The sequence below is a fragment of the Portunus trituberculatus genome, chromosome 27 (assembly GCF_017591435.1).
Source record: "Portunus trituberculatus isolate SZX2019 chromosome 27, ASM1759143v1, whole genome shotgun sequence".
NCBI lineage: Eukaryota > Metazoa > Arthropoda > Malacostraca > Decapoda > Portunidae > Portunus > Portunus trituberculatus.
The window spans coordinates 17,367,895-17,388,770 of NC_059281.1; the positions used below are offsets into that span (position 1 = coordinate 17,367,895).

At 40.1% G+C, this 20,876-nt stretch overlaps 2 long non-coding RNA genes across 2 annotated transcripts in view; one reads left to right on the top strand and one right to left on the bottom strand.

The window, feature by feature from the left end:
* The window catches only part of LOC123509537, a 62,651-nt gene extending 60,759 nt beyond the window's left edge, over positions 1-1,892 (top strand). The window contains exon 3 of the long non-coding RNA XR_006676214.1: positions 1,329-1,892. This is a non-coding gene — a long non-coding RNA (uncharacterized LOC123509537). The remainder of the gene's footprint in view (positions 1-1,328) is intronic.
* LOC123509536 overlaps positions 1-20,876 on the bottom strand; it is a 70,054-nt gene that overhangs the window by 7,866 nt on the left and 41,312 nt on the right. The window lies entirely within an intron of this gene.

The following is a 20,876-nucleotide window of genomic DNA, read 5'->3' on the forward strand; positions in this document are numbered from 1 at the left end:
AATTGTTCTTTTTCCCACTTTTTCATTTTATAGCAATATTATTAAAACTAAAATTTTCCTCAATCAAAAAGTTATGAAAATTTAAAGGAAACAAACTTTGTATACATTGGATTACGTACTTATCAGCCTAACTAAATCCCGCCACAAATTTGTTGACACAGTCGCTGTCTCTTTCATAAGAAAATAGGTCAGTAATATTTATTTTTTAATACGTTTAGCCCTAAAGTTCATCTGTTTTTCTCCCACATTGTAACCCAGCGCAACAAAAGCTGTTCCTGAGTGTGTTCTGTCCATGAACCTCAACCACCACCCCCGGCCTAGTGCAAAAATGATAAAGTTTGAACACTGAAACTCCACTTGGTGAAAGATTGGAAGAGGACAGATAGGTAGGTGAAAAAATCGAATACAAAAGAAGGAAAGTGATGGAATGGTGCCTAGAGGATCGTACTGGTGAGAATAATGGTGACAGGGTGGTGGAGTGTTGGAGAAGAAATATTGATGTGGTGGTGCTTATGATGAGCTGAAATTTTACCATAGTGTGCAATTGGTGATGACAGGTGTGCCGGCAGGTGGCGTTGGGTGGGGGGCGGTTACGGATAGAGTGACGGTGGTTAGGAAAATGGCAGGTGATGAGATTTAATGGGAGACAGTGATGGTAATGGGTCAGACGAGGGACTATTGTTGTGAGGCCGTTAGAGAGAGAGAGAGAGAGAGAGAGAGAGAGAGAGAGAGAGAGATACAGTTACCCTCCCCACATTATGATTCTGTGAGAGATTACAAAGGATAATCAAACACCAATCTTTGCCAATTTCCTGAAGTATCCCAATTTTCCCAAGTATCATTGCCAGCAGGTGGAGGCGATCCCTTTTCGTGTGCCTCCGAGCCGTTCCTTCTCCCCGCCCCTCGTGCCTTAAAGCCTTGGGATGTCCTAGACCATCACATCAAAGCAAAACGCATGGCAGGGATGACTCCTCGTTGTGACGCGCCTTCCCTCGCATGGCTTTGATTCCACCACCGCCGTATGAGATTATTACTGCAATATTGGATACAAACACGCAACTCAGGATACGAGAGCGTCTTGTACCGCTGCCTCGGAGTGGATTGATCTCACATCGCACTCCATCTCTCTCTCTCTCTCTCTCTCTCTCTCTCTCTCTCTCTCTCTCTCTCTCTCTCTCTCTCTCTCTCTCTCTCTGCCTTCGTGTAACTCATAACGTAAAAGATGGCGAGGAGTTGAATGAGGAAGGGAAAAGACGATATTTTGCACGGTGGAAAGTTGTAAAGCGACTTTGCCTTCCGTTTTTCCCTAATATTCGCACTTTTCGCAGGACGCAGGCTGCCGTGGCGCCTCCAAACCACTTGCAACTTCTGATAACGACGTGAGTTCTTGGCAACGAAATGGCGTGCGCATATCCCGTCAGCGGGGAAGATGTTTTTGCTGTGGTGGCGAGTTGTAAAATGCACTGTGGCAGAGGAGCAAGAGGAGGAGACGGATAAAGAAGAAGGAGAGGAGGAAGAGGAAAAGAAGGAACAGTAGAGGAGAAAAAGGCGAACCAGTCACCACTTGTCCTCAAGAAGGACTGTGGCGGATCAAAAATACTCAGGCAGTGGGAGTGAGGAGGGCAGGGGAGGCAGAAGACGGTTTTGGGATCAGTCTCAAATACCCCTGTCGTTCCCCTGCGGCGTGTGGGATCCAAGTCTTCATCCCGGTCGGCTCAAACTGACGCGGCTGCTGGTGGCCCGCCGACAACAACTGCAAGCATCATCATAAGACACAGTGCGAGGGTTGAGTCTTTATGGTGGTGCGTCTGCTGGTTCTTAGTGGTCATTGTCCCTTGCTGAAGGATTAGGCAAGGGAAGGGACCCTGCGGAGGAGGAAGTGGAAGATAAGAGGAGAAGCAGGAGAGTAGTCGATGGAAGAGAAGAAAGAGGAAAACGTGGAAGGAGGACAAAGAGGATTCTATTGTTAGAGAGGAAACGAAGGACGGAAAAAGATGGAAAGAAGCGGAGGGGAAGTGAGAGAGAGAGAGAGAGAGAGAGAGAGAGAGAGAGAGAGAGAGAGAGAGAGAGAGAGAGAGAGAGAGAGAGAGAGAATTGCAGAGTAGGAGATTGAAAGTAAAAAATTAACTTGAGACGGAAGGAAGAACGGAAGACAGCAATTAGGGTAAAGACAAGAGAAGAGAACGAAGAAAGAGAAATAATAAGTATTGATAAGGGGAGCAAGGGAGACACGAAGAGAAAACGAAAACACATGAGAGATAGAGAGAAAAAAAAAACAGAGATACGAGGCGAAGAAGGAGGAATACTCATAGAAGCGATGATAGGGCGGAGAACTGAGTAGGAGCCTTATCCAAACAAGACATATCCGTTAGCTTATTTCCTCTCCTCTGCCATGCGTGACTCGTTTCCCTCGCTTTGTCCCGGTATCTGCATCGGCTACTCGTTCCTTTTCCTAGTCGAAGAATCTCATACTTTTTTTTCGCTTACCAAGATAAACGCAGTAAATCCCAAATGAAAATAAAGGATCAGAGGATGTAAAGACTCGTGTTGAAATTTGATGTGAAGGACGGAAAACGAAGCCAAGCGAAAGAAAAAAAGATGATGACAAAGTGAGGAGGCAAATGGAGATGGCTAGTTAAAAATATGCTAGAAAAGAAAGAGGAGAACGAAAGCTAGGTGTTGAGGTAGAGGAAATAGTAGATATGTATGGAGAGTGACACAGGTAGATAATAGGGAATATAGAAAGGAAAAAAAATAAAAATAGTAGATTAGGCAAAGAGAATAGGAGTGCAAATGCTGGTGGACAGGTAATATAGATGAATAGAAAACGAAAAGAAGTATTTATTTGAAAGGAAAAAAATACTTATTAAAAGGTAGAGATAGATGTAGAAAGCAAAGGGAAGAAAACATAGAAAAGAAGAAACAACGTGGGTGTAGAAAAGCCAAAGAAAATATTAGATTAAATTGATGGAAGATGTGGACTGGTGAGGTGGAAGATGAAGAAGGGGAATGGGACTTTGAGATGTAAAAATTGAAAGGAATACGGGGAGGTGGTTGAATGAAGGGAAATGGCAGAGAGCGAGTTGGTGGAAGAGATTTGGACAGATGAAGTGGAAAAGGCGAGGTGGACAGGGGAGAACAAGATTACGTGAAGTGAGGTGGAAAGGATGTGAAGGGGGAGGCGTGGACGAGACATGTGGAAAAGGTTCTAGGAATTGATATTTTCTATCATGTGTCTCATTGACTGCTATAAATATGTACAGATCTTTATGTCGAAAATTCATGTATCCTAGTGTGAGATTGATTATGCATTCTCTATGTTAAATTATTTTGTACATCTAAACAGTGCAGGATATTATGATCGTTTTATCTAAATGCTAAAATTCTCTTTACTTTTATACGTAACTTTTATCAGCTTTGCATATTTCTAAAGTGAAATTATTGTTTCCATTATTTTCCATACGCTATCACACAATATATTTATTATCATTTTTTTTCTGGTATGCATTATTTGTCCCTATTTGTAGCGTGCAAACCATCACGTTACATAAAATAAGTTGAAGCGAGCATCAGACCAAAAGAAATGTTTTATATAAAGAACTATGAGAGATTAAATGTTGCTTTGCTTTGAACGCCAGAGAAGAAAAAGACGGGAGGGAAAGGTGAAGGAAGGAAAGAAAATATATTGAAAAAAAAAGAAAAGCTGGAAAAAAAACGACTGTATTGGAAGTTGATTGCACAAGAGCGAGGCAGAGTGATGGTGAAATTGTGGTGATAGTGTGGTATTGATAGTGCTGTGTTGAGCTATGGTATTGTGTGGTCATGATAATGTAGCATACTGGTGATGTGGTGTTGTTATTGATTAGTGTGGTAGTTTGAGTGATGTGTTGTGGTTGTAGGTTAATATAGTTGTAGTGGTGCTGTAGTATGGCATTAAAGTTATATGGAAATAGTAGTTATGTAATGGTGGTGTTCCTAGCTGTTCCTGTTAGTGAGCGAGAGAGTTAGGGTGGTGATGTCATATTGTAGCTTTGTGGTGTTGCTTACGTGACAGTATTGTGTTGCTGTGATAATAGGGTGTTGCAGAGAACTTTGTTGTGTGAACGTGATATACATGTTGCTAATTATGTCAGAATCAAAGGAAACTATTCTCTCTCTCTCTCTCTCTCTCTCTCTCTCTCTCTCTCTCTCTCTCTCTCTCTCTCTCTCTCTCTCTCTCTCTCGCAGTCCACGTATCCATAAATATAAAAACCCACGTGTGCCAGGTTTTATTCGTATTTTCGTGTTGCGTTCTTCTTTGCAATACGTGCTCTGTGGGTGTCGGGAAGCATTTTCCAGCCTCTCTCAGGTCAATCAGAAATACTTCCATGGACGATCGTAGGCCAGCGCGCGTGTCAAGGACGAGAGAGAGTGAGTGCTGGGATTCGAACAGGCGCAACACGATTCTCTACTTGAACTGACAGATGCAGAGAGAGAGAGAGAGAGAGAGAGAGAGAGAGAGAGAGAGAGAGAGAGAGAGAGAGAGAGAGAGAGAGAGAGATAGAGATTATTAATAAGTATCAACAGTTTTATTTGATATATAATTATAATAATGCAATATTTTTTCTCAGTCAAGCCTCGCGTTAAAGTTTTATATTATTACAGCCTGTAGCAAATTTCAAAACCCAACAACATTAAATCACTACTGTCGTGTGTGTGTGTGTGTGTGTGTGTGTGTGTGTGTGTGTGTGTGTGTGTGTGTGTGTGTGTGTGTGTGTGTGTTTTACCGAGAGTGAATATACAGGCAGAGGTATGCCATCACGTCAGCCTTGTATCTTCCCTTCCATTACACGTCGTTAGTCAAGCCGTTACTGGCGACCGAAGTAAACTGATGGCTGTAAAAACGACGATAACATTGCGAGTAGAGATTTACACGTCATGGAGAACTGAGTTTATTCCCTTTCCTTCAACTGGTTAAGGTAGATGTGAAATTTCAACATTTTTTGTTTGTGATGTTTATGATAATAGCGAAGGAGGGGAAAGAGGAATACAAAGACATTAAGAGGAAAAACCAGGCAACTGACAAGCAGATTCTAGGAAAACAAAACATAGAAGAAAAAACGTGGTGGTGGTAACGCCAAAGAAAATATTAGATTGAATTCAGGAGGAGAAAAGGAAAATTAAATTCGCAAGTCGTATTTCGTACTGGGATAAAGCAGAGTTGAGATACTAAGTAGGGCGTCACGTTTATGCCGACAGCCGCCAGGAAGCTGCTGTTAAAACGTCGTTATCTGTTTAGGAGTAAGAGGAGATGGAGATGGAGGGGAAGTGGGAGGTGGTGTTGATATCGGTTTTTCGGGAGAAGAGGCAAATGAAGGTTAAAGAAGGAAAACTAAAAAGAATGGAAAATGATAAGTGAAAAGGGAAAAAAAACAAGATATAGGAAATGTTGAAAAAGAAAAATGTGTTATAGTCCCTACCAGACATATTTTTTTTTTAGATTCTGTGTGTGTGTGTGTGTGTGTGTGTGTGTGTGTGTGTGTGTGTGTGTGTGTGTGTGTGTGTGTGTGTGTGTGTGTGTGTGTGTGTGTGTCACGCGAATTTCACCTTGAAACTTTCCTAATTTATTTATTCCAGGTACAAGCCATATACTTGAACACGAGTCTGTGATGGCCTTGTTAGGGAGGCGAGTCAAGGGCGTTTCCTGTGCGAGGGTGATGGTGGAAGGAGCAGTGTGGAGGTGATATGATGGAAGGCGTGAAGTGAGAATGCTGACAGTCACGTAAAGGGGAGATGGCATGAAGGGAAGGGAGTGAGTAGGAGAGAGTAATGGAATGCATGTGTAGAGATGAGGTTATGGAAAGATGGATGAAGATGGGATGAAAATGATGAATTAAGAGATGAAAATGATTAGATGTAAGGAAAAAGACTTAGAAATAAAAAGATTAATTTTTCACTAATATTTATCAATTTTTAACATTTCCTTGACATTTAGTATTTATTTCTTACAGGCGTTATAAGGTGAAGAAATGGATTTTTCTTCATTTCTTATCTTTATATATCTGTATCTATCTTAAGAAGTTCACGCCGAATTTAACACACAGCATCGTAGTAAAGTGGTATGGATGGAAGCAATACAAGCATCGTCCAGTTCCAGTATTTCGGAAATGTTCTGCATACATTAACTTGATATATTCAGTGTGGTTTCAACTGTGTATCTGAAGACTTGATGAAATTCTGGTTGTTCTGTGTTCAGGAGTGAGAGAGAGAATGTTGGCTTTACGCGTGAATGAACGAGAGAGAGAGAGAGAGAGAGAGAGAGAGAGAGAGAGAGAGAGAGAGAGAGAGAGAGAGAGAGAGAGAGAGAGCAGAAAGATCGAAAATGTTCATTAGGTATGTAAACACACACACACACACACACACACACACACACACACACACACACACACACACACACACACACACTGAAAGCCAGAATCTCCCCTGAAAAATCATGGTAACCCGCTGAATTTTTCTTTCTATTTTTGATTCAAACATTTCCCTTTTTACTTCTCTCATTCTCCTTTTCGCTGCAATTTGACGAAGGCGATTAAAAAAACCTTCGTCACTTCTCTTTTATGTAAAATAAATGAATAAGATAAAATAAAAGTCACCAAGAGCTTTCCACGAAGGCGCCGAAGGAGGCAGACACTTAGGAGAGACAGAAAATGAGGTGCGAGGAGCAAATACTGACGCAGGAAAAAAAAAAAAAGAGACGCCTTAATGGTACACTTAACTATTTTTCACTCGTGTCTTAAATGATTAGAAAAATGTACCAATCTTTCTCTTCCATCTGCCTGTCACTATCAGTCGATTTGCCAGTTTTTGTTTTTGTTTTTTCTCATCCGTCTAATTAATACATGAAATTTAACCAATCACATATATCTTGAGAAAAAAGTTATCAGAGAGAGAGAGAGAGAGAGAGAGAGAGAGACAAACCTTACACACACACACACACACACACACACACACACACACACACACACACACACACACACACACACACACACATAACAACAAAACTTTCCAAACAAGGTATACATAGTTAGTAAACAGAGGAAGTGATCTCTAGCTATTGAGCGATGGCCTGGGTTCCCTTGTGTGGCTTCGCTTAGTATGAAGTCTTGGCGTCTAAAGGGGAATCATGCTAAAGTTACCTGAGACTGTTGTTTGGTCTAAACCTTCCGTCTAATGCTGCCAAGGCGTTTATGGAGGAACCACTGGGGGAAAACATGGTGAGGAGAGAGAGAGGTGGGGAAAAAGAGGAGGAAGTTGAGGAAAGTGTGTGTTTAGCTTTGTTATCGCTTTTACACACTATTGAAAAGAGGATGAGGCAGGACAAGAAGCTTATATTTCTTTCTCAATCCAGTCTGCTTTCGTTCCCACACTCTCCTTCATCCCCTTAGCGGCCTTGTCCGTCATCCTCTCACCCTCGCTCTTCCTCCTCCCGTTCTTTCGCTCTATCTAGTCCTCATTTCCTCCATTGTCATCCCACTCTTCTCTCCTCTCTTGCTTTCTTGCCTTTTCCTCATTCTTTCTCTCTTTCTCTTTTCTTCTTTCGTGTTCTCCCCAACTCTATTCTCCCTTCCCTATTACTCATTTCTTATATTATTCCTTTGTTTTTTTCTCTTTTCCCTCAGCTTCCTCTTCACTCTCTTCTCCACAGTTGCTATTCCTTCCTTCTTTGCATCCCTTTTTCTTCATTCCTCCTCTCTTCCACTTCTCTCACAACACACATATGAATCATCGTAGCTATAACTTTGCCTCCCATTCGGCCTCCCTCTCAATCCCTGCTTCTCTGCATCTCCCACACAAGAATCCTTATAACCTTCTTGTTCTGCATGACTAGTCGCTGCGGGAGAAGCTTCCTCTCAGCGTTGACGTAAACACCTCCCATTGCTTGCTTCCGTGCCTGTCTGGAGATGCTAAGGCGATATTGCTTGCATTCACCGCTCCTGGTTTCGGCTCCCGTGACTGTTCCTATCTGATTCACGTGTAAAGAGACTTCCTGAATGATGGTGAATGCTGCTATTCTCTCTCTCTCTCTCTCTCTCTCTCTCTCTCTCTCTCTCTCGCTCTCGCTCTCGGTCTCCCTCTCCCTCTCTCTCTCTTTATCTCCTTTAGCTTCATGACTTCAGTTGCATATTAGTCTAGATATAGCAAGAGGATTAAGTTTATAACGATGCTTTTTATATAGATAGTTATGCGTCTCTCTATTTAATCTGTTCTAAAAATCGTTCTCTAGATAATGTTCGGAAATGTTAGTAATGGTGAATAGAGTTCAGACGCGTGGGTGGGTGTCTGGGTGGAGGGAGGTTGGGTAAAGCAAAGTGATGCAGGGTAATGGAGAAGAATAAGAGGAGGAGGATGTCGTGTGTGTGTGTGTGTGTGTGTGTGTGTGTGTGTGTGTGTGTGTGTGCGTGTGATGTGATGATAATGGTTCTCGCTTAACTAGATTGACTTGTCATATCTCTCTCTCTCTCTCTCTCTCTCTCTCTCTCTCTCTCTCTCTCAAAACATATATGTCTATGAGTAAAAGTGAATGCGTGGAGGCAGTTTAGAGAAAATGCTTGATATGTGTGTGTGTGTGTGTGTGTGTGTGTGTGTGTGTGTGTGTGACAACGGCGTATGTAGGCGACATGTAATAAGGTGGCCTTGAATCCCGTCTTTGCCTTTCCTGTTTATATATTAAGCTTTTTCTATGCACTTGTTTTATGATGTGTTTTTGTTCACGCTCACCAACTTTTCTCATAGTTTTACGATTTACGTTTCGGGATGAAATTACGTAGAGTTTTGCGTCGGAAGCTTAAGATATACACTGGGCTTTCAGTTCAACTAATTAGAGAAAAAATATTGTTAATGATGAGTATTTTTAGATTCTCATTAACAGCCTTTGTATAAAAATCAGTAGTAGTAGTAGTAGTAGTAGTAGTAGTAGTAGTAGTATTTGTTGTTGTTGTTGTTGTTGTAGTTGTAGCAGTAGTAGTAGTAGTAGTAGTAGAAACAGTAATATGAGTGGTAAGAGTAATAATAATTAGGATTATAATAATAATAATAATAATAACGATAATAATAATAGCAATGATAATAATAATAATAATGAAAATAAAAATAATAACAATAAGGGTAATGAAAATGATGATAATAATAGTAATAATAATGATAATAATAACAATATTAATTAGAATGACATGACTCTAAAATAATATAACGATAATAATTACTCTTAAACTCATTAATATTAACACGAGCAATGAACGCATAATTACACTCAATGGTGTGTTAATACAATGACTGGAGAGGGAGAGCAACCGGTAAGGTGATTGCAGTAATGATAATGCACTGATGTTGATATCGTCAGCGGGAGATGGGTGGTGGCGGTGATAGGCGTAGAAATAGCAGGAGTGACAGTAGTAGTAGTAGTAGTAGTAGTAGTAGTAGTAGTAGTAGTAGTAGTAGTAGTAGTAATAGTAATAGTAGTAATAGTAGTAGTAGTAGTAAGAATAGTAGAGGTAGTAGCAGTAGTCGTAGTAGTAGTAGTAATAGTAGTAGTAGTAGTAGTAGTAGTAGTAGTAGTAGTAGTAGTAGTAGTAGTAGTAGTAATGGTAATAGTAGAAGTAATAGTAGTAGCAGTAGTAGTAGTAGTAGTAGTAGTAGTAGTAGTGGTAGTGGTGATGGAAGTAAGAGTAATGGCGGTAGTGATGGTGAAAGATAGCGAGGTCGTGTCTTGTACATTAGTCTTGTTTAGTGAGTCTATTAGGTAATCCCTGGTATTGGTTGGCTCGGATGCTGCTTCTCATCACGGTGACAGCGGTAGGAAGGTGGATTTTGCCTGCAGTAATGACTAAACGCGTTGATGGTGAAAGTCTTGTTGCTGCTGCTGCTGGTAGGGCCAAGGAAAAGACGAGTTTGTGTGTGTGTGTGTGTGTGTGTGTGTGTGTGTGTGTGTGTGTGTGTGTGTGTGTGTGTTTGCGTGTATTTTTATTGCTTGTTGTAAAGTTATGGCGTTCTTATTCTCACTAATTTTTATTGACTTCGACAGCCTTAGAATAAATAAATGTATCCTTAACTAGTATTTGTTTAATCATTTTACACGTCTTTCACTAACACAACACAGCGCAACTCAATATTCTAACCTTTATTCTAACGTAAATAACAATAAAGCTATATACACGGAAGATAGACAGATTTACAAATGTATATATTCTTTAAAAGAAAAATGTTGAAAAAAAAATTCAATGAACTTAGGATGTCACGGAAATCCGGTTAAACGATTCACAACCCCAAGCGATTCACTGGCGACCGTGTGATCAACTCAGAAGCTTCTTAGATAGTCGCTCAGGGCCAAGAGTGTAAATGTCAGCAGAGTTTTAGCGTTTCAAGAGTCCTGTACGTCTAATAACTTCCTTCAGGCTAGTCCAGGTGACGCTGCGGGAGTGTCAGGACGAGTGTGATGAGAACGACCAAGGTTATTGATGTGGGGAGTGTGATGAGGTTTACTTAACAAAATTAATGTCTCATGTGTCGTTACGTGTGTACACAAAGCGCAATGTAATCACTATGGTCTACACACACACACACACACACACACACACACACACACACACACACACACTAAAGGATTCTAAGGCAAGGCACGCATTTTCCTTTCAATCTTCTTCTCTTTACACTCTTCACCTTCCTTTTCTTCCTTCCTTCATACCTCTTTCCATGCCTTTCCGTTCTCCACCCCACATCTCTTCCCGTGTTTTTACCCATCCTTTCCTTCCTTTTTCCTTCTTTCCTTCCTTCCTTCCTTCAGTGCTTCCTATCCTCCTCGCAGTCCTTCCTTCTTCTCTCCCTCCTTCCCTCCCATTGAGCGCAAGAGTGCCGCTATTAGGGACACGTAAATGGCCCTTGAAGTGTTTTTTTTTTTTTTTTTTTTTTTTGCACAGTGAACATTCATTAGCATCATCACCATTACCATTCCCTCCATTACCACTAACAACAATAACAACAACAATAACAATAACAACAACGACACTGGGGATAAAACTTTCTGGTATTTTTGATGACCATGTGCTAGATTTCAGAGAGTCAACTATATAAGAGAGAGAGAGAGAGAGAGAGAGAGAGAGAGAGAGAGATTCCCCGAAGTATTGCCAGCCGGTGGATCTTTGTTTGTTAATCTCAAGTTTCTCAACGTGCAGGAAGCAAGGAAGACTTCTATTTTTCTCCTTTTCTTTATGTTTTCATTCCTACTCTTCACTGGCATCTATTTTCCTTACCTTATTGCTACTTTCTCCTATATTTTTCTACGTGTGTATTTGTATTGGCAAAGATATTTCTAATCTTTCTAAATATCTCTGTTTCTTGTTTCGAATCCCCTGAAATATCCTCTCTGAGTTTCCATTTTCTTTTACTCTCATGTCATTTTCGTTTTCATTGCTTTCCATAAGGTGTATATGTATGTATGAATCAGCCCAGTGTCTTTATATATACATGTATGTTAGTAGCATATTTAACTCTACCTTGTCACCTTCAATTTGTTTCTGAATCAATTTGTGTAAGTGTGTCTGATGTTAGTGCTGTGAACATTAATCTGAGCACAATACAATAGACTTAAGTAATCACAGAACAAAATATCTTGCGTGAACACTGCGACTGAGCACCTTTGAGCCCCTTTTAATTTTCTTCCACGTGTATCTCTCATTTTCATGCTTCCGTGTAGCAATATTGTTCTCTCGTGTTGCGAAATATTCATCTCTTGTTTCGTAGTGGCTGATGGCGTCATAGTAGTAGTGGTAGTAGAAGTAGTTGTATTTGTAGTAATAGTATCCATTGAAACATATAGAGAAAGGAATAGGAAGGTCAGAGGAAAGAGAGTTGGTGGATAAGAGTAAAGAGAGAAAGGAGGGAAGAGAAGGAAAAATAAGAGAGACATGGCGAGCGAAAGAGAAAAAAATGGAGGAGGAAGAGTTGGAGGAGGAAGAGGAGGAGGACACAGTGAATGAGTAGGAAGAGGACAAAGAAGTGAAAATAATAGGAACAAGACCTGCGTGAACTAAATGTGAAGTTGAAAGAGAAAGAGGAGAAAACGAGACGGAGAAAAAGAGGAGAAAGGAAGGAATGGATGGAAGAGGAGGAGGAAGAGAAAAAGGAGAAGGACAAGGAGGACGAAAATTGATGTAATATTAATGAGAAAAACAGCGGGATGTGTTAATGAGAAGATCGCAAGTCGACTGTTGAAGGAAGAAGAAAACTATTGTTCCTCCTCCTCCTCCTCCTCCTCCTCCTCCTCCTCCTCCTCCTCCTCCTCCTCCTCCTCCTCCTCCTCCTCCCAGTTCATTGTTCTCTGTTAGAGGCAAGAATCTCTCCTTCATTATAGCCAATGCGACCCGCGTGGCGATTACTTTCTTGTTAATGACTCTTCCTATTATCCTACTGTTTACCTCCGCTTGATTGCTTCCTCTTCACGCCTCGCTCTTAACCTCTCCTTGTTCTCTTATCGTCTGTTTTCCTTTGCTCCTTCGTGGGTCGCAGGTACTCTGTTTGCTTCCCTGTGTTTTTTTTTTTTTTTTTTTTTTGTCTATTTCATCCTTCACTTCAATTGTTTGCTCTTCGTGACATCATTTGTTTTATTTTGTTATTGTTTGTGCCTGATGTGTTATATTTCCAGGTGCTTTGATGATGCTAGTGTAAGATGCATCACCTGCCTGTGGTCGTCCTGTTTGTATTCATTTGTGTTCATTTCCTCGTATGTATCATTACGTCGGCTAATTTTCTGGAATGTTTCTCTGTGGATTATTTGTTATGTAATCAAACCTCTCTCATATATAATAGTTACTTATGAGAGAGAGAGAGAGAGAGAGAGAGAGAGAGAGAGAGAGAGAGAGAGAGTGTGTGTGTGTGTGTGTGTGTGTGTGTGTGTCTGTGCGTACGTGTGGTTTAGAGAGAGAGAGAGAGAGAGAGAGAGAGAGAGAGAACGGTGGGGTATCAATTTTTACCCATCACTGTATGGAAAACATGTTCCCACGCAACGGAGATGAAATATTCAGCTCACAAATAAGAATGAAGAATTTGATATAACCAAATGACTATCCTCCACGTGCATCCGAATTACGTCTGGAAAATATTACACGGGCACTTGGAGACGCAGGGCCGCGAACGGAAGGGTCTTGGCGCGGCGAGATGAGTCTTGTTACGTTGTGATGGAGACGAAAGTGGATTATCTGGCGAAGCGGCAACTGCTGAAGTGTGTTCCTGCCGGCTTGTCTTGCCTGTCTGTCTCTCTGTTTGTGTGTCTGTGTCCATCTTTGTCTTTGTGTCTGTCTCTGTCTATCTGTGTCTATCTGTGTGTATGTCTGCCTGTCTGTCTATCTCTGTCTCTCTCTCTCTCTCTCTCTCTCTCTCTCTCTCTCTCTCTCTCTCGTACTTGCACCCCACACACACCAATCATCCACGTTATGAATGTTTCTTTTTAATCTGAGCCATTTCGAGGATGATTGAACTTGTCCTTCCTGAACGTACTGCATCTACATGACCAGCTCGCCACACCGTCACATCCACTCCTTGTTTGCTCCAGAAAACTCCCACGACCCATTTGCTTTTTATTCAGATACGCTCGATTTGCATCTTCTTTTTTTATTTATTTTTTATTTGTACCATGTGGGCTTTTCACGGGAATTTATGGGCTAAAGGGGATACTTTTTGGGTACCTCCTATCTCAAAGCCCACCTGCTAGGAAACCGTTGCCCCGAGTGAGGAAGCCCAATCTGCACTCGGACCGTGGACAGAATTTGAACCCATGCGCTTGGAGACCCCTCGGATCCCAAAGCACGCATGGTTCCACTGTACCACGGCTTGCTTTGCCCGATGCACAACCATTTCGCGGATATATCGCTTAATTCTAAGTTTTATTTCCTGATGTTTCTCGAAGTTTAGCGATATTCTTTAATTAGTTATAATGCTGCAATGTCCCTGCTCGGCTCCGTGTAGAATGCAAATAAAGGAACCAAAGTTGACTGTAACAATTTTGCGTGGGCTTCAGTTATTTTCTATAGATTGTTTATTTCTTGAAGAGTTAGGGAATGTGCATAACTGAAATATCTTTACAATTTTTTTTAAGTTGCAACTATAATATGTATTTTTTTTTTTTGTTCTGTCATTGCATTATAAGAATGTTCATTGCAGCTCAGCTTTTAACCTAGGTAAAAAAATGTAGGGAAACTAAATAATTATCAGTGTTACGAACGTCCTTCATGAGCCACGATCATAGCACTAGATCAGGATGAACAGTGAACGCTTTATGCTTGATTTGATGTTCGCAGTGTGCTCCTGTGCTCCTTTTCACTGTGTTTCTTCCTTAGTAGCGCTTGTGGCTGGCGTTCATACGGGAAAGAGTGTGGAAGAAGAGAGAAACCGTGCTATCATTTTAATTCACTGACACACGTAAATCTTTTTTGCTATTGATTTCCTACAGCAGATAATTGTGTTACGCAATGATGGGACTTTGCTGTATTAAACTCCCGTATATGTGGTGATATATTCCCCCTCCCTGCCCCTCTTTTTCTTGTCTTCTCTTTCCTATCCTTCCTCAATGCCATTAACAGGACGCGTGAACTGATGGACTAAGGAATGAACGAATATGTCTGTCTCTACGACGCCAAATAGACAAGTAGATTTTGAATCTACATCCATATTTACTGCCAACCTGACAAATACGCTCAGTGCCTTTGAAGGCTAGACCTTGGTGGATATTGCTTATTCATGGCTTGTTTTTTCCACACCAGAAACGTCCCTAGAAACACAGCGGAACAGGAAGCGTGATGAAAAAGTTAAATTGCGTGAGAGAAACAGTTTAGTACAGAAAGGGCGCCGCTGTTCAATTGTTGTTTTATTTTTTTTTACACTACACGTTATAGCGCGCGACGCTCACCGCAAAAAAATACAGTAAAAATGGTTGACAAAAATGCTACAAAAGGGAAATTGTTCAAAACTACTGGAATGTGAAAACGTCGCGACACACTCGCCCAAAATCAACAAACAAATAGCCAATAAAAGGGAAATGTAAATTAATGAATAATGAGTTTTTATACATATTCCGTTTCATTATAAATTGATAAAAAAATTTTCCTTTCCTTGGAAAATTCCTAAACTCAGGTCAACATTGTGTTGGTTCATAAGACCGACTGAAGGAAGAGTTTGCACACCGTGGTGAAAAAGTTAAGTAAGGTCAAGTTGTGGATGAACTATGGGTGAAGGCTGTGCGTAGTCTTGATGTTCCTTTCTGTCTTTTCTCTACTTGTCAGTTATAACAATTGTTTCCTTGGCAACTAAATTTCATTATTGTTACAAATAGCAAATTGAGTTATGATCCTTGTGTTGTTTAATGAGTTCACTTACACACACACACACACACACACACACACACACACACACACACACACACACACACACACACACACACACACACACACACACACACAGAGAGAGAGAGAGAGAGAGAGAGAGAGAGAGAGAGAGAGCAGTTTTCCACGAACCAGGGCCAAGCCATCCCGGGACGACAATTGTCTACTAGTTGCCTTCCTGGTATCGGTATGTGAATGAAATATGTGGTAAAAATGCATCGAGGAATGATTATTACTATTGCTTTGTATAGATCTTACCGATAGAGAAGAGTAATTGACTTCTATAAACGTGCGTATAAGTTAAATTTATATACAATATTATGAACCCCCACACCTCTCTCTCTCTCTCTCTCTCTCTCTCTCTCTCTCTCTCTCTCTCTCTCTCTCTCTCTCTCTCTCTCTCTCTCTCTCTCTCTCTCTGCGGGAATCTCTTTCCTCCCGCAGTGCTGTTCAAGCAAGATATTTGGATTCCAACTTTCTTTTCGTTTCTTTTCATCCCATGCACTGTGGGACTGAATTGTCAGAATCCCTGCAAATTTTAAGACTAGTGTGTGTGTGTGTGTGTGTGTGTGTGTGTATGGAATTGAATAGTATTTTTTTTTTTTTGTCGGTATTACGTAGTGTCATAATATTGTAAGAAAATACGATAAGAAATACAACATTATCCTCCACTAATGAAAGTAACTTGTCATTATGCAAATCTATTAACTGAATTCTAAAGCCGAAAGCCCCTCGCGTCCTTGCCTTTAGCCTCCATTCCCATATTTTCGTTCAACTGTTCTTTTTCTTTCCTTTTGCTCGAAATACTCCTTCCTCTCTTTCTTCCTTCCTCCTGCAGATTTTTTTTTTATAATCTCTCTCCTCGTCTTCTTCCAGCCCTTATCATCTTCTCCCTTCGCATTAATTTTTATATATATTTTTTAAACGTCCCCGTTCTCTTCCACCTCCTTTCCTCTTTCATTTTGCCTTTTATTTTCAAAGTCTCTTCTCCCTCTTGCAGACTATTTCCTCCATTTTTTCACTTCCATCAATTTCTTTACAACTTTGCTGATATTTTTCCCTTCTCTTCCCTTTGAATTATTCACTATTTCCCTATGTTCTCCAATATTTTTTTTCTCCTACCTTATATTCCTTCTTTCTCTTCTTCCTGCCTGTCGTTTTTATTCTCTCGCCTCCTCTTCTCCCTCGTATAGACTCCGAGGCCACGTGGAGTACACAGAGTAGCAATCGCACTTAGAATTTTAAATCAGTATTGCAGGTAGAAAATAATGGCAAGGGGAACTGTACTTGGGAAAAATGGAAGGGGAATGTTACAAGAGAGAGAGAGAGAGAGAGAGAGAGAGAGAGAGAGAGAGAGAGAGAGATTCAATAACTGCAGCCGTCTTTATTATATTTTTTAGTACCATTCAAGACTCGTATGATTTAACGATGTCACTCAGAGTCCTCGTCTCGATACAGAAGGGCAATATTTCCTTATGGTGACGACACTGGTCTTCATCTTAAGTTTCAAAATCTCTTATTACCGTCCTGTACTTCTCTATTAATGATTTTTAGTATTTTCATGTTATTTCGTCACTTCATTAGGTTCATTTTTTCTTCTAATATTCAAATAATACAAAAATGATTCAGTCTCCCTAACGCCTCAAAACATTTCATCAGCCTCTGATAAAAGTTGTAATTAAAGCTGGAGTCTTCTTTGCATTTTGATGACATTTTACAGTAAATTTATGTGAAAGGAAAATAATACTGATATTTCAATGTAATCTATTTTGGAGATACAAAATAATAGTAATTTGTCTTCATGTTTCAAAGAATGAAAACGAGAAAATTTTATGATTTTTATTAAGGCACCGTCTCTTTTCCTTTGTGTATAAGACCGTTATAAACAAAATCTTCATCTCACAGCCAGGCATATTTCTCTTTGAGTGTTACGAAACTTCATTACTTGATACATTCTCAAGCATACCGTGATTAATTTTCCACTCCCAGTTTGCTACAAGGTACGGATGTCTTAATTAACAGGATCTGGAATATAACTAATTACAGAGTTGGCAGAACTGGGCTGAACTGGTCTTAATGGAATCGGCTGAGATGGCTAATGGGATGGGCTTGGCTGGTCTGGTGGAGTTGGCTGTAGTGGGTTAATGACGTAAGCTTAGTTGGTTTGATCGAACTATATGGAATGGGCTAATGGTTATAAAGTAACACTGGAAAAGCTGAAAATGGCCTAGGATACTCAGAAGCTGCCGGTCCTATTCTCTTACTCACTTCCCTCCATTCATATTTCTACTCGATATTTTCTTCTTTGACCTTCCCCACCCACAAGGCATCCCCCACATATCCTCTTAGTAATAGAAAGTGTGTTGGCGAGGAAGAACTAGCAAGGGAAAAATTATGATGGAATTTTGATGGGCAGGCAGAGGTAAGGTGTGGGCTGGGGTATAGATGGGAGGGCTGGGAATGAGTGATGTTACGTTCAAATGAGGCAGATAATTAGCCCGGACTGAGAGGTTTGTGTGTGTGTGTGTGTGTGTGTGTGTGTGTGTGTGTGTGTGTGTGTGTGTGTGTGTGTGTGTGTGTGTGTGTGTGTGTGTGTGTGTGTGTGTGTGTGTGTGTGTGTGTGTGTGTGTCAGTGCTCGCCGTGTAGCAAGTTAAGTCTGTAGAAATATTTGTACAATTCTGGGCTATTGTTGACTGGTGAATAAATTAGCTTCGTCGGAATTAAAACACACATTACAAGTGAGCCATTTGAATGGAAGCACAAGCCGACAGTGTTTGTATCAGTGGTGTAAATTTAGATTATGTGCCTCCAGGCTCAGCTGTGCGAGAAGGTAGTGCTGGCCTGGTGTATAATGCAACACTAATGCTAACAATGTTTATGTGATGTTAGTAATGGTCACAATAATAATAGTGATGATGATGATGATGATAGAAATGCTGCTACTACTACTACTACTAATAATAATAATAATAATAATAATAATAATGATAATAACAATAATAATGATAATAATAATAATAATAATAATAATAATAATAATAATAATAATAATAATAATAATAATAATAATAATAATAATAATAATAATAATAATAATAATAATAATAATAATAATAATAATAATAATAATAATAATGATAATAATAATGATAATAATAATAATGATAACAATAATAATATGACAGAAACCGTAGTCAACCTGCAATCGCCTGGTTATTGGCGATCACTTATAACGTGACCTTTGACGTGTCGGGAAAACCACGTTACCTTACGGCCTTACATGGCTTCAGTCTCATAGTGAATATATTCTGCCCTCAGATCAATCTCTCAGTGACTCTACAAAGCTCCAATGCCGGACATCACACATGACTTTCATCTACAGTAGCCAGTCGTGTACCTCATACACCACCACACTTCCCGCGCCTCATGTAACGTCACCCCATCTCACTTCACTTTACCTCATTTCACATAACCTAGTTTATACTGCACGTCTCCCGCTTTGCACTTTGATTATGTTTCACGGTCTATGTCTAATCTCGCCTTGATCGCCCTTTGATGTGTATGGCACCTAAGGCACAGTTAATAGCCTGACATAGCCCATCAGTCTGACAACCCAGAACCATAGTGTTAAATTGTCATCACTGAAATAGCACACACACACACACACACACACACACACACACACACACACACACACACACACACACACACACACACACACACACACACACACACACACACACACACACACACAAACTAGACGTTATAGTGGACGATGTATCCTCTCCTCGTCCTCCTTGTATTTGTAGAAGACTTGAGCGAGAAGCGTTGATTCGTTTACTCTATCCTACACTATGCTGCCAACTAAAGCGCTGTTCCATTCATCTCCTTCCATCTTCACTCTTTCCTGTTTCCTTTACATTTTATTCTATGCTACCTCTCTTTTCTCAGTCATGGTAAAGGAACTGAAAGAGTACGTAGAAAGGGTAAAGGAGAGACAGCAAGGTCGCGGACTGTGTGAGGATACATGGCAGGGGAGTGAGGTGAGGCAAGGAAGGGAGAGGATTACGTTAGTCAAACCAGGTAAGCCTAGGTGATGGAAGGGAAGGTTAAGTGATGGACGGTACGCACACACACACACACACACACACACACAGAGAGAGAGAGAGAGAGAGAGAGAGACGTAAGATGGATGATAGGATTCAGTAGACAGTTTGAAACGCTATGTTTATTGAAGGAGACACATAGAATCGAGGGAACTGACAACAGCTGTGAAAATAACTTTGAAAAATATCAGAGCAGTAAATGACAGAGGCAGAAAAAAAGCAGGACAAAGAGAATAGACAAAGAAATATAAGAATCCACGTGATAAAGACATACAAACATACAAACAGATGCACAGACGAGGAAATACAGATGCTGAGAAGTATAATGAATAGAAAAGAGAAACAACGCATGAGGAGACATACAGAAAGTAAAAGAAATAATAAATGAAACTCTATAAACGGAATATTCCACACAGAATCATGGTATGGAGGCCACTCTTGGAATCACATGCACAGAAATATTGACATGAATTAATTAAAAGTTGATTACGGGTAATTGCGTTCTTCAGTGCTTAACTACAGTTGATGTCAAATAAGGACAGCACAATTTCCCCGCAGTGACCTTTATTCCGTGTAATGAAATGCAGCACCGTAGAGTTTATCGCACTATCGGCCTGTGCTTGCTATGAAATGGATCGCCCCGTTATTTATCTTCCCCTATGCCTCTCTCGGTCTCTTCACTTTCATGAGGCTCCTTTTATTTTATTTATTCATTTTTTTAGTGTCAACGTGCACATTTGTATCACCACATTACTTTTTGTCTGCCCACGAATGATTTCCTCACTATAAATCTACGAGTTAGTTATGCTTGTTCCACTCCCTTCAGTTCACTATCCATTGCTTCTATTTTTTATCATTTTTACATATAGGTTTGCTATCTAATTCTAACCTTTAAATGATTCACAGCATATGACAGGCAATAGAGTACCGCCGGCTGAGGAACATTTTGATACTGAAATCATTACTGCCTTTGTGTTCCTCACATAAACCCAGATTATATATATTTTTTTTTTCACTTATTGCTATATTTTTTTTCACTTATTGCTATAATTTTTAAAGTCCGCAGAGATGATTGGTCTGATTTTCTTTACTGCTTTCCCGATTCACTGTAGCGAATATTTGTCTGGCTTTTACAAAAAAAAAAAAAAAAAAAAAACGAATCTCGCAATTCAAACTTACTGGCTCACTCTTTAGACAGCAAAAAGTATTCAATCGAAGACACCAAATTCTTAGAAGAAAACAGTTTCATGATTGAGGTAAATGACTAAATTAAGGTAAAATATGGTACGATCATCCTGCTGGATGTTGTTAAACTATTATTAGCAATCGAGATACGAAGATAATGAAAAATTAGCTTGAATT